The sequence below is a fragment of the Mercenaria mercenaria genome, chromosome 8, assembly GCF_021730395.1.
Source record: "Mercenaria mercenaria strain notata chromosome 8, MADL_Memer_1, whole genome shotgun sequence".
In the NCBI taxonomy this organism is placed as follows: domain Eukaryota; kingdom Metazoa; phylum Mollusca; class Bivalvia; order Venerida; family Veneridae; genus Mercenaria; species Mercenaria mercenaria.
In genome coordinates, this window is record NC_069368.1 from 23,660,668 (window position 1) to 23,676,639 (window position 15,972).

The following is a 15,972-nucleotide window of genomic DNA, read 5'->3' on the forward strand; positions in this document are numbered from 1 at the left end:
AATGAAATAAAAGGTTTCAAAAATCGTACTTGGTCAGAATCTACAAAGTGTCGGGTACATATAGATTTCTTTTAATCGTTTGTACCCAGAATTGAAAAAATAAGCTGATATTAAACTTTGAGGTCGATTTTCTCGAAGTGTTGAAAATGGTAGGTAGAGCAACGTTCAACTTAGGCGACGAAATTAATTTTCATATCTGTTTACAGCTGATCATATTAATTCCAGTCGGCTTAGTATATTGCTAGGAAATATTGGCGGGATGTACGTGTCAATTAAATTCATGTAATAGCAGGCTAAGAGTCTTAGAATAAACTTTAAGCACAAATGTACTGTAATTTTTACATGTAAAGAATGTAGGAGTACTTTCAACGGCTTTTTTTTCATGACTGTTTACGTTGTCGTAGTTAGAGTAATCAGCGTCCATTGAAAAATCAGATAATTTAGGAAATTTCAAAATACAATACCTCGGAATTATTCACTAGTTGTAGGACCCCATTCCATTTATACGTACAAAAAGTCAAGTATTGCTTAGCTCAATATAAGGAGATCTACAGATCGCGGGGTCGTCAGTTCCATCCCCGGGCGGGGCGCATGCTCTCTTGACGATTTGATAAAGGACATTGTGTCTGAAATAATTCGTCCCCAACCTCTGATTCAAGTGGGGAAGTCAGCGGCAGTTACTTGTGGAGAACAGGTTTGTACTGGTACAGAATTCAGGAACACTAGTTAGGTTAACTGCCCGCCGTTACACAGCTGAAATACTGTTGAGCAATGGCGTTAAACCCAAAACAAACCAACAAAACCTTCTACAAACAATAGAAGAAATAAATAAAAAATAATCGACGTTCCTCTGAGCACTGTTTTCTGATCCATGGTGTATGAATTTATTTATAAATTCACAGGACGAGGTCTGTCTTTATCCGGAGTGTTTTTGCACCGATGATTAACACCTGAACACGTTTTCCAACACCATCTGGTGCCAAGTATACACCGTGATCTTACGTCAAACCAAAATCTCAAAAAATCGGTTTATTCAAATTTTATATGGTAATTAAGTGTAATAAATGAGTTTTCATCATAATTCATTACAGATACAAAGAAAATATTAAAACAGTCATACTTACGTATACGATGAAAAATGAGAAAAAAAAAAAACAACATATACGTATTAGCTCATTAATTGGGCACGTCAATCTTTTCCGAAATTTTGAAAGTACTGTAATCAGAATGATTGCTATTGTGTGAAAATTTAAAGTAAAAACATAACTTGACTCTGTAGGTTGTATGTAGCTTTTTCTATATAAAAACCACTCGTGTAACTATTAAAGTGCTTAAGTCACGTTTTACAGATTGTTATAAAGTAGCAGGAATTTATTTTTAAAAAACGTATACTTTATATAGAACACATAAAACATCAATTCTGGTTTCTGATTTTTGTTTTTCTATAAACGTTACTATCTATTTTTTATATAATTTAAATGTAGACTCATGCCGATTTCTATACATATGTCAATATGCATGTACACGCTTGACACGAACCCCCTTTTACATATATATTTCAATGCACACATGCCCCTTATTTCTTTGATAAGTCTTTTTGATGAATTCTAAATCCTTAGGATTGGCAAAAGGACAAAAACACTCCATGACGTTGTTGTTGTGGTTCCTTTTTTTATTATTAGACATCGCAATAATTCAAGATGTCACCTAACTTTAAAACGGTCACTCACCCTATTTTTTATGAATATTTTGCTCTTTTATTGTCCTGATTATTAATGGATTTGTATGTAGTATTTGAATTTAACTGTCAAAAAAAACCCCGACACAACATATTTAAAGACAGTGAAGGAACTGGTCCATTTCTATACTCAAATTTGTGTTTAACCTTTACCTTGCTAAATTTCCAAAATGGACAGGACTATCATAGAATTTGGGCAGTACCATTTAGTCACGTTGGAACTATGAAAATATCTGCAGTGTATCATTATTTGTATATTGAAATTAGTTACATTACAACATTATTGTCAGGTTTCTTTTGCGGACTTTTGCGATTAATCATGATAACTCTCATGAATTATCTACTGATATGACATGACAACTATCACGTTTGAGCTATGTTAATAAGTGTATATAGTTTATCATCATTTATGTATTACAATTGTCACGTTTTTTTAAACTTTACAAATAAGTGCAGTTTATCATCATTTTTATATTGAAATCTCGTACGTTACAATGGTCACGTTTGAACTATGTAAATAAGTACAGTTTATCCTCAGCACTTACGTCACAATTGTCATCACGTTTTAACTATTGGAATTAGTGCCATGATAATAATCACGATTCATCTATTGAAAGTAAAGACAAGAAATCCGACATAATACGTTTGTAATAGTGTCTAAGAATGCAGTGAAATGCCACTTTATTGATTTGCTGTATTTTTGTGTCTTTATTTAGAAACTGAAAATAAATAGATAATGTTTCAACAAATGTAAATTGAAATAGGCTTCATAGGCATTTCTTTTATATAGATGCCTTATTCTAAATTTTAGACCGTGACAGACACTTTGCTCATTGCTTTCTCCATGTTCATTTACACTTATTTCTCGTGTTGTTCATTTCAAATGTCCAATGAATTTCTGACATTTTTCTTATAAAATTTATTTGAATCAAGATATACATTTTCATTAGAAAGGTACTGTTGCTAATTTAGAGTTCTTTATAGGTTTTTATTTTACATTTTCAAAATATTTTAAGAATAAATTTGTAAGTACGTCTGTGCGTATGAAAAAAATTAAACAAATAACAAGCGGAAATAACTAGTTCGATTAGGCATACATAGGGACAACAGAGTGACGTCCCTTTACTTCCTCTGCTATTGCGCGGTAAGGAAAATAGTTTGAATATTGATGGCGTTTTGAGCGAAGGCATGCGATAATTGGCACAATAGTGAATATAAGAGAGGAGATATGAAATATTTAAATGTGAGAATAAACATAACTTGCCGTATTGAAATGAGAGCTTTGCCGGTGTATGGAAATTTAGAGACCGTTACTCATTAAATTTTGTATGTGAATCGGTGTAAGTTGGTAAAAAAGTGCCGATAAAATCTCTCATTTAAAAGCTGGATTTTTTTTTCTGCTGAGTAGGACAATTCAGTGCAATATTTTTTTTTATTTGGAATGCAAATAAAATTGGAACAGTGTACAGTGTTTTTACAGAACATATAGTAAAAATAAATGTGGCATTATTACCAATAGTTTGTAGTGTCTTTTTAGAAAATACAATAAAACTAAGTATGATTAAGCAATAATGCAGTGTCTGTATAGTAAAAATAAATTTGATCTCAGACCATAATTAGCAGTCAAACATGTGTTTTTATCGTCTTGTTCTTTTCAGTCAGTCACGATTTAAATTCTTAACTTACTATATACTGACATCCGTGGCCGAGTGGTTAAGGCCGCTTACGTCAAATCACTTGCCCCTCACCGATGTGGGTTCGAGCCTCATTCAGGGCATTGAATTGTTCATGTGAGGAAGCCATCCAGCTGGCTTACGGAAGGTCGGTGGTTCTACCCAGGTTCCCGCTCGTGATGAAATTAAGCACGGAGGGGCACATTGGGTCTTCCTCCACCATCAAAGCTAGAAGTCGCCATATGACCTATAATTGTGTCGGTGCGACGTTAAATCCAACAAAATAAATTAGTAAATAACTTACTATATTTAGTATAAGTTTAGTCATTTTTAAGTAAATGACTGCTTTGTCATGTTTAGTGAGTGACTGCGCTGAAATAACATTCTAAAATACTTTTTTCAAGTAACAGAGATGTTAACTCTATACTTATGTCAATGTCGTCCTGTAGCTGAGACTAGTTAATTTAATTTACTTTTTTGGATCCAAAAGGTTTGAGAACAGTTCCTAAGAGAAAATGTTCCCTTTTAGTCGTCAAGCGTCAAGCCGCAAATTCAAGATGGCCGTCATACTGGAATACATTCCGATTCCTTTAAAATATCCAAGAAAGTGTGGTTAACCCTTAGCCTGCTGGCGGCAAGTGATTTTGCCTTTGCGACCAGTGCAGACCAAGATCAGCCTGCACCTCCGTGCAGTCTGATCATGGTCTGCACTGTTCGCCATTCAGTCAGTATCTTTTTGGTAAGCACCCCTTTTAACAGTTAATTGTACTGTCCAAATTGGAAGATGGACAAGTTCATTATAGAAATTTAGCAGGGTAAGGGTTAATAAGTTTGATGTGCAAAGTCCAACAATCTGTAAAACTCAACTTAAAATCATTTAGCCGTGGAATTTCGGAATTTCGATATACATGTAGTTTGCGTATTAAGATTAACATATAACTTAGTTTACCGAGTTCAACCATATAATAATCTGATCGAAGATTTATGTTGAGGTGTCCGAAACAAAGTGTAATACCTTTGCTAGATTAAGCCTATTGGAACATCCCGGATTTTCTAGGCAAGACAGAGTACCAAGTTTGAAAAAAATCCCAGATAAAACTTTCAAGTTACTCAGACATAAAATGCGTCACGGATGGATGGTGAAAGAGGGAGACAGACAGATTGAGTTTGAAACTGTTTTACTGCATGTATACCAACAGAGAGTATACATAAATACAGTAATGCTAATATAAAAAAAGTTGGGCCAGAAGTTATAACAACATTATCGAGGGCACTCCCCTGACGGACTGGTGTACACGTCTGGTAGAAATAGGTATCGTTCCAAACAGGGAATCAAAATTTATTTTTATAATTTTTATAATTCAAACGATTTATTTCAGATAAAACGGTATCACAAATGAAGTGAATAAAGCAAAGCGTTAATACATATTTTCCATGCATATATACATGTGCATCTGTCTTTATATGGATTTCTTTGAGTTAAAACATGACTTTTGTTTTTGACATGCATTCTACAGTAAACTCACTTATAATAAAAACGGTTATAACAACTTTCTGGTTATAAGGAACAATCTCAAATGTCCCGAATTCCCCTTCTTTATTCTGTGTTAAAGCGAACACGCTTACAGCGAATTATCTGTTTTAATGCCTCAACTCTGAATAATACATTGAACTAGCGAACACCAAAAAAAAATTAAAAAATCTTAATTACAAATTTGTATTTTATGTAATCATCGTATTCAGTAATGTTATTAAAAGTGTATGGTGGCAAACAATTATAAATTATGTCAATGCCATCTAAAAATAGCACAATTATGCGAGACGAATCACGCCTATTAGAAAGCTGTCCATTTTCAAAAGTCTAGCCTCATTGAAGTTGACATTGACGTCTGTCAACATAAAAATGCAAAAAAGGCATATTATTACTTGAAAAAAATATGTATTATTACAAAAATATTGCAAATAACATATATGTTACATTATGAGATACATGTCGTACCTTCTCACAATGAATAATGTAGATCTAGGAGAGAAAAGGCGGTCTTGATCATATTGCCAGAATGAGAGTCTGTTTACTATGATCAGATCTTTATTAAGAAGATTTGGCACAGTTTAAACAATCAAATCGTAGACCAGTCAAGTAAACTACATTCTTTAGTACATTTTAGAAGACAACATTTAAGATAAGATCAACCAGTTTGATAAAATACCTACTTTCGTTATACAAATACTGTTCATTTTTGTAAGAAACGCCGGATATAACACACAGGTTTTGTTTACGGAAGGTCGGTTGTTCTACCTAGGTACCAGTCTGTGAGGAACAAATGCACGGAGGGGCATCTGGGGTCTTCCTCTACCATCAAAGTTGGAAGTCGACCTATACTTATGTCTGGTCGACGTTTAACCAAACAAAAACAAAAGCAATGTTTGCACTCCCGTCGCCTTGGCAGCAAAAACATTACGCTGATTTAACAGATGATAATTATTCAAAATTCTAAGAGTCTTATACAAATTCTATTTCTTTTGCAGTACAGTAGGTCTTGCTGTTTCCAGGAGTGTTTCATTTGAAGTCACTGTTAGCGTACATACACAATTTGACGCTGACCACATATGCATTAATATGTTCATTTCTTAGCGTTTTCCTCTAAACAAACCAGACCTAAATAATGATCCAAAAAGGCCGCCACCGCCCGAGTTACGCACATTTAATGCAGACCTAAAAGCGTTCCCTAAAGCGGCTAGCGGCTTAGGTCGCAATGTTCTAATAATAGTGATGCCACCACTTCCTTTCCCAGATTTTTTTGGTGCAGGAGTTGTGGTTGTAGTTGTAGTAGTCGTTGTTGTTGTTGTTGTTGTTGTAGTGGTCGACCGCCTTTTGCGACCTCCACGCCCGCGTCCACGCCCGCGCCGTCTACCTCCGCGGCGTCCACCACGTCTTCGGCCTCCTTTTGTCAACAAAACATTACGTCCACCTACACCTCCAAAATTTGTACGCTCCAAATCGTTACCAGAGCCGATCACTACTGGACCAGGAATTATCCCAGCTGCGCGAGCGTCCTCCACGGTTGCGCCTGGTGGTAAGTGCGTTGGAATGCCATTTTTAGGATTGCTATGTTCTCCTGGCATATCAACGTGGACGGTACCTATAAGTATACCGGCCTTTGGTCCAAGGCGAGTCACTTTTCGAGGAATAAGTGATTTTCCTGGCAAATCAACGTGGTTCGATGCCGAGGATGCACCGGTTGGCTGCCCAAACATACGAGTATCAGACAACATAGCGGCCGTTTTAACTTCATGTGTTCCTTTTTTATGAACGTCTGTGTGACCAATGGCAGGTTCCCCTAGACAGAGAATAAAATGATACAGAATTAAAATGAGCCGCGCCATGATAAAACCAACATAGTGCGTTTGCGACCAGCATGGATCAAGACCAGCCTGAGCATCCGCGCAGTCTGGTCAGGATCCATACTGTTCACTAATGGTTTCTATAATTGTAATAGGCTTTAAAGGTGGATAATCAGATTTTGGCCATGTAACGGATTTGTTCAAACTTTAGCATCTGATCATTTACACTCATTTATGTTCACTTAACACTTAATACAAATTAGATATTCACTGGAGGTATTTTTAAAATTTCATTTTCCCATCCTGGTTGCCCAACCAAGATAGAGTTATTTTATCATAAGTATAAATTTGATAAACATACTTTGCCTAAGGAAATGTATAAATATTAGACATATTGTAATACATTTGTAAAATATTTGCATTAAAAATTATGTATTTAGATGGAATTCATTAGAAACGCAAGTTTGAAAAAATATTATTACCTCCCTTTGTTGCGCAACCAAGATAGATTGGAAATAAATGAATTCAGAAGCTACACACAGCTTTAAAACTTGCATTTTGGTTCAGATTGTGCAATAGTTGGTATGTCTATCAAATGCAAATGTAAAACTAGACATTGTATCGAAATAAAAAGAAATACCCAGCTTTTTATATACTTTCATATTAAAGGGGAGTAATTACAAAATTTTATAAAATATAATAAAATATACATTTCAGATAGGAATTCGGTCTTTTTGTTCCTTAAATAATTCTCTACCAGAATATACAAAAAGTAAAAATGTCATTAAATGTTGATTAAATGTGATTGACCACCTTTAAAAGCGAACCGCATAATGCATATATTTTCTAACCAGAGTAATAATAATATCTGTCATGTGTTTACGAATCGGATAGAAATATCCGTCCCGAGGGCACCTGCGCATTGGGCGGTAATGAGGCTTGCCGAATTACCGCCCATGCGCAGGTGGCCGAGGGACGGATATTTCCATCCGATTCGTAAACACATGACTGATATTTTTTCTTGCATATCGTATACATGTTAATATTTTATTCTGGCAGACGTTTCTCTTGCATACCGTATTTTACAAAAGGAAGAAATAGTTTCTTTCGAATGTTTCTCATTGCAGAGTTGGTGCAGCCGTTCTGCGCATGCGCGGAATTATTATCAAATGGAACGCACGGCAAAAATACTCATTTTTTTGCATGTCCGCACGCATTTAGTGTATAATGTGCATAATATACTGACTAAAGGTTAGGGTTAGAATCACCATGGTTACAAAATATATATATTTAAGGTGTTTTTGTTTAAATTTAGTTAATCCGGTATATACCGGAGTCTGTAATATATCACGGGCGCACCAACTCTGTATTTAGTCACAGCCGTTTCTTTTTAGCACTCTTTCTTATAGTGGAGAATGAACACAAAGCGTGGGAAATTAACGTCCTTAAGCAGAAGTGACGTCATGATGTTTTGCGTTACGCACAATAACAAAGTTCCACTTTAGTTTTGTCGTTTGTTGCGTAACGTTATGTTTTTATGGTAAACTAACGTATTTTGAATCGAGAAATATACAATAAGGAACGGAGAGAAACTATCAAGGTACCTGCTTTTTTCGTATTTTACATAGACAATATATTATTAGTGTATGAACCAGTAGTTGTCATTAACAGCACGTGAGTCATCTGGAATGGGGGGTGCCAAATAGGTTTTGCCGGCATGGGTAAAATAACCGGAAACGCCAGTCTGATATGCAAGAATGAACCTTCTGTGATGATATGGTACAATTATTTTACGTTTGAATAAGATGTATTTATGTAGTAATAACATAAAAAAAGTAAAAAAGCAACAAAACTTAAACTGAACTCCTAGATGCTACCAATACGATACCACTAAGTCGCTACTGATATTATACTTGACTCCTTGCCGCTACCAATACGATACCAAACTCTTAGCCGGTACTAATATTATACTGGAAACCTTACCGCTACAAATACCAAACTCTAAGCCGCTACTACTGGACATCTTTCCGCTACCAATACGATACCAAACACTAAGCCGCTAGTGATATTATACTGGACTCCTAGCCGCTACCAGTACGATACCAAACTCTTAGCCGCTACTGAAATTATACTGAACTCCATGCAGCTACCAATACGATACAAAACTCTAAGCTGCTACTGAAATTATACTGAACTCCATGCAGCTACCAATACGATACAAAACTCTAAGCTGCTGCTGATATTATACTGGACTCCTTGCAGCTAACAATACGATACAAAACTCTTAGCTGCTACTGATATTATACTGGACTCCTTGCAGCTAACAATATGATACAAAACTCTGAGCCGCTACTGATATTATACTGGACTCCTTGCAGCTAACAATATGATACCAAACTCTTAGCCGCTACTGATATTATACTGGACCCCATGCAGCTAACAATACGATACCAAACTCGTAGGCGCTACTGATATTATACTGGACTCCTTGCAGCTAACAATATGATACAAAACTCTTAGCTGCTACTAATATTATACTGGACTCCTTGCAGCTAACAATACGATACCAAACTCTTAGCTGCTACTGATATTAAACTGGACCCCATGCAGCTAACAATACGATACCAAACTCTTAGGCGCTACTGATATTATACTGGACTCGTTGCAGCTAACAATACGATACCAATCTCTTAGGCGCTACTGATATTATACTGGACCCCATGCAGCTAACAATACGATACCAAACTCTTAGGCGCTACTGATATTATACTGGACTCCTTGCAGCCAACAATACGATACCAAACTCAAAGCCGCTTCTGATATTATACTGGACTCCTAGCCGCTACTAATACGATACCAAACTCTAAGCCGCTACTGATATTATACTGGACTCCTTACCGCTACCAATATGATACCAAACTCTAAGCCGCTAGTGATATTATACTAGACTCCTTGCAACTACCAATACGATACCAAACTCTGAGCCGCTACTGCTATTATACTGGACTCCCTGCCGCTACCAATACGATACCAAACCCTAAGCCACTTCTGATACTATACTGGACTCCAAGCCGCTACTAATACGATACCAAACTCTAAGTCGCTACTGATATTATACTGGAACCCTTGCAGCTACCAATACGATACCAAACTCTTAGCTGCTACTGATATTATACTGGACTCCTTGCCGCTACAAATATGATACCAAACTCTAAATCGCTACTGATATTATACTGGACTCCTTACCGCTACCAATACATTACAAAACTCTAAGTCGTTACTGTTATTATACTGGACTCCTTATCGCTACAAATATGATACCAAACTCTTAGCCGCTACTGATATTATACTGGACTCCTTGCCGCTACCAATATGACACCAAGCTCTAAGCCGCTACTACTGGACACCTTGTCGCTACCAATACGATACCAAACTCTAATCCGCTACTTATACTAGTATTATACTGGACTTCTAGCCGCTACCAATATGACACCAAGCTCTAAGCCGCTACTACTGGACACCTTGTCGCTACCAATACGATACCAAACTCTAATCCGCTACTTATACTAGTATTATACTGGACTTCTAGCCGCTACCAATATGACACCAAGCTCTAAGCCGCTACTACTGGACACCTTGCAGCTACCAATACGATACCAAACTCTTAGCCGCTACTGATATTATACTGGACTCCTTGCCGCTACCAATATGATACCAAGCTCTAAGCCGCTACTACTGGACTCCCTGCCGCTACCAATATGATACCAAACTCTAAGCCGCTACTACTGGACAACTTGCCGCTATCAATACGATACCAAACTCTAAGCCGCTACTGATATTATACTGGACTCCTAGCCGCTACCTATACGATACCAAACTCTAAGGCGCTACTGATATTATACTGGACTCCTTGTCGCTACCAATACGATACCAAGCTCAAGGCTTAGCCGCTACTGATATTATACTGGACTCCTTGCCGCTACCAATATGATACCAAGCTCTAAGCCGCTACTGATATTATACTGGACTCCTTGCCGTTACAAATATGATACCAAACTCTAAGCCGCTACTGATATTATACTGGACTCCTTGCCGCTACCAATATGATACCAATCTCTAAGCCGCTACTGACATTATACTAGAATCCTTGCCGCTACCAATACAATACCAAACTTTGAGCTGCTACTGATATTATACTGGACCCCTGGCCACTACCAATATGATACCAAACTCTTAGCTGCTGCTGACATTATCATGATTATACAGGGCTCCTAGCCGCAACCAAATATAATTCTGGACTCCTAGCAGCTACCAATATTGAGCCACAATTGAATTAACTTACCGAAAGAAACCTCCGCCGAAACATATAGAAAACTAATGCAGAGTAATTCCAAAATAACTGTATACTTCATGATTGTTTACTGACTCCGTATCTCTTCAGATTTATATATGTCGTCGTAACGTACGTTAATAGGACGTCTACATGTACATAAAATACATGTTATAAACATGATAAGAGGATAATTTGTCAAAAACAAGTAATTAAAGTGACAGGTGCGATGGACATTTAGTATTTTGCGCAAACGTAAATTGATTGGTCAGTCTGTGTACGTGTATAGTCGTTTCGAGACAACCAGTGAACGAAGTCTTACGCAGCTTACGTGAATGTGATTGATACAAAATCTTGTATGATTATGTATCATGAATGCCTCTGTCGATGTTCATTCCAAAGATAACCTACTAGTATGTTCCGATTCTGTATGTCGTATTGAACTTTTTTTAATATAAAGCCGCCATAGTCGCTTTGGTCTATGCTTCTGAAAATCTGAAATCAACCATCTTTGACAAAAGAGATGAACGTAACCACTCAATTACTTACGAATAAATGCAGCTAAATAATAGGTTTAAAAATCAAAGCAGAAATATCTGACTTCAGACCAAAAATGATAATATCTTGAGCAGATATATATCACTGCCGCGACGCCATGGACGTCCTGTTAAGTTTTGCTTTTAAAACGGTAAAACTATAGTCACGGAAAACAGTAATTAAATTATGTAGCATCTATATGCGAAAATCGGTATTGAACCTATTAGTAATCACTATGAGTAATAATCCTGCGCAGCCAGTTATGAAAAAAAAACTCTGGTGTATAAAATCTAAACAGATTAATATACATGTATAAGAATAAGAAGAAAGCGCACATTTTTTTCGCTTTATAGTTATCTTTATAGATATTGTTTGGTATCATAAATTATCAAAGAATTAGAACATATAGCTTTTGATGAGTCGTCTGTTTTGTCGTATGGGACATAAATAGATACTGTACATGGCATGCTTGGTGTTCTCTTCACGTGCTATCTAAGGTCTAAGACCCCAGCTACTGTCATAATTTTATGTATGAATAACAGGAAACAAATTTAAAGCTAATCGTTCGCAGTTGATGTCCCTTTGAAGCACATAAAACAATAGTTTGGGAGGACTTGAGTACTTCAAAACGATAAACAAAATCAACATTCTACGTAAATTCATAATCATTAAATAAGTGTTGTGGGATAGAGTGATAAACCACTAATCCGAAGGTCGCGGGTTCGAATCTCGATGGGAGCGGAATTTGAACGTGGTCTCCATTATTCCTAACTGAGACCGAAGTACTGATTAGAAGAGCAACCTTTCAGTGTTTAGAGAACGTTTAAAGATGTTTTGAAACATTCAGTCCATGAAAAAATAGATTTAGCAGTGTAGATACTGTAGAAATAAATGTTTAAAATGACATTGAATTTAGCTGCCCAAAACAGTTAGCAGTGTGCATACAAATAATGGATGAAAGGAACTAATTATTCAACATTTTTAATTTTGTAAAAAAAAAGCAGGTACGGCAGCATCAAAGACGATAACCTTGCTGCATCCGAAGGTCATTGTATCGTCTGCAGACACATTTTTCTAACTCCCAAATTAAAACTTCTTTTGTAAAATCATTCAAATATTAGCGTAATGACTGGCGCAGATGTTATGCGCATTGGAGAGGGGAGAGAACTTTCACAATCAATAGTAATTAAGGAAGTTATAATTTTGTCCCTTCATTAAACATGCGCAACCAGGAAGTTATACCATTTTGCCACGAGTTAAGACATTATGACTTCACACAGATTGTGCAAAGGTAATAAGCTGTATATTGAAGATGAATGGTGATAAATTGTGCAAAAACACACATTAAAATGCTTGTTATATGAGATTCTAAACATTCATGTTATTTAAAAGAACACGTTAAAGTCAGTAATTTCGTTGTTCCAAATATAGTACTGTAATTGTTGATACTGTAAAATCACACTGAATTGGTCCGCCGTAGACATGACAGGGTAAGCTCGTAACAAACACATCAAAGAGGTTTGGTCGGGCTAAGATTTACCAGTCTGGTATTACAAAGATTTATTATATACATACCAGGCCCGAAGTGACCTATCCTCACCAAAGATGCACACTACTATTTTGGCAAAGGAATATTTTTTTCTCAAACTGTAGACCCAGAAACGCATCAGAGGTCACAATTTCATACCTGTATATCAAAAGTTTCCAGAGGGAGAGCACCCTGACCCACTGTCCTCATCATGAGGGGAATAACCCCTCCATTACCTCAAAATTTAGACCTAAAATGCCCAAGAGGCCACCATTTCATAACTGTATTTCAAAAATTTCCAGGGGGAGGGCCCCCTGACCGTCCCTAATATGAGGGGAGTACACCCACCAATAAATACACCTGAGGACAACATTTTAGACCTGTATTTTAAAAAAAAATCCAGGGGATGTCCCCCTGATCCCCCTAGACCGGTGCCCCCCAATCAAAAATTTCTGGAGCCGGCCCTGCATACGAATTTTATGTCTGAAATACAGCCGATATTTCACTAAGGCGTAAACAATTGTTTGTTTCCGGTAACATGCTAAAATTAGAGTAGGTAGGTCGGTATTTTTTTTTAATTGTTAATTATTAAGTTGGAATTTTCGGACATTATTTTCGTGTCAAAAATGAATACAAATAAGGGGGGTTATGCCTTTGGAGCATCAGTAAGTTGATTTCTAACATCATGTTTATGACCATGATTAAGGCATAAAAAGTGCGGTTTTGCAACTTTTTGTTAAAAGTTGAAAAAAAAATCTCCAAGGCCATAAAAACATTTAGGGTCAGGCCAAATATTTAGGGTAGGTCAGGATACCGGAAACAAAAAATTTTAACGCCTGATGAATACAAAACCCTATATTCAATTCCCGTCTGATTAAAAAAAAAATAATGGTTGGACTACTTTTAGTTGCATCGTTCCTCGTTTCACCGTTTTAAACGAGTTTCGACCTTATATTTCAAATACTACAGTCCATTTTGGCTGATATACCAGTAGACATAAGGTAGCAGGGTACACTTAGATTCGAAAATTTGGGGCACGGACAGTCTTACATGTCGCGAATCGCAATATTGCACTTCCCTTATGAGCAGAATCAGTGTGGCCATTTTATAAAGTGCGTGCATGTTTTCTGCTTTTAATTAATGGCAAGATCAGGATTCTCATACAAGAATAAAGAAAGTTATCAAAACGAAAGTTTTACACCATCCATGAAAAATAGCATGCCAAAATCACCAATTTTGCACTTTTTGAACAGCCTGCAATGATCCCACTGCAAGAACAATGGCAAATTTTATTGCATTTCTCAATTTAGTAGTCCTTACTGAACTTCAAGATAAAAACGGAATGGGGGCCCATCCAGCTCGTTTTTTTTTCACAAAATAGCGAAAATGTTCCTGAGTATCAATTAACAAGCACGGAACCCTTCCGTGATTTGCATTTCCCGCGAAAAGGTGCCTCACTGATTCACACAAAGCTACCAGCGGTTAGTTTTACAACTGGCATCAGAATTTTACATGTGCCGGCTGTATAAATTGTCTAAAGAATTAACAATCATTATCTCTCACCTTAATTTACAGACATCCAAAATCACGAAGTTCTAATTATAGAAAATATTGACGGGGGCCAAAATTCGAAGTGTACCCTGCTACCTAAGTATACAAATGTATGTATGTAATGAAAGGGTCTGTAGCAGTGGGATCCAGCCATGCCTGGCAAAAGCCATTCGAGCTGAATAAAATCTTTCAGATTAAGGTTCTGTTATAATTACTCAGTCGTATTTATGACTGGTCCTCTGTAGACCATTTCAGTCTGAACATGATTACATGCGTTAATATAGCACAAACGCGCAATTAGCGTACATTTAGATTATAAAAAGGTGGCTTTATATTTAAGACTCTGCAGTGTTACCTCGTTTTTATAAATTCGTAGTTGTTATACTTTATGGCCATTTATTATATGTGTAATAGAGTTCCGCTTAAGCCGGTGCTAGAGGGCGTGAGAGGTGTGTCCAAAAGATGTTTTTCATTATCTCATCATCCGTAGACAATTAAAAAATGGCACCTCCTTATAGAAAGCGTCTCAGACTTTTGGACTGATCAAGATTTCAACGTCCGGTGTTCCAAAGATGTTTTTGTAAATATCAAATGAATGGGGTCCACATACCGGACTCTTGAATTTAGACCCGTCCCAACCTCTCAAGCGAGATCATTATAAGGTGGCACTGTCTTTTATGTCGTGTAAATAAATGAACAAAAATCACTGGAATCTGAAATATCGGGACTGTTAGTGGTATTCCATCAGTGAAGTTTGCTGTACTGTATTATCACATAAATGCTATTGCAAAAACATTTTGGAACAATAAATTGCCGGATCTTGACACAACCAACATCTTATTAGTGATTTTTATGAGGTCGCACTCTATTTCATCTCAAGTAAATGCAGTTGGCAAAATCACTCTTTCAATCTTAAATGTAGAGCGCAAACTCTTCCGAATTCTTAACTTATGCTTCGGAAATCAGTTATCAATTGCAATTGACACAACTCTTTGCAGACTTCCTTGTCTTTGGAGCACAAGCAGCAAAACAATTATTGAAGTCTTTTTGGCAGACTGGACTCTCCAAAATCAGGACCAAGCCCAACGTCTCCAACGCGTCCGGTACCAGGCAACATTGTCGAAACTAATGGCATAAGACAGCCACCATGTAATGATGATAATGATTATGAAAATATATTAATGGCATTTGATTTGTGGTCATATCCGATATTTATTCATGTTTTAAAGGGCTGGGACCTCACCAACCTGGTGTTCGCCTTGATCCAGCC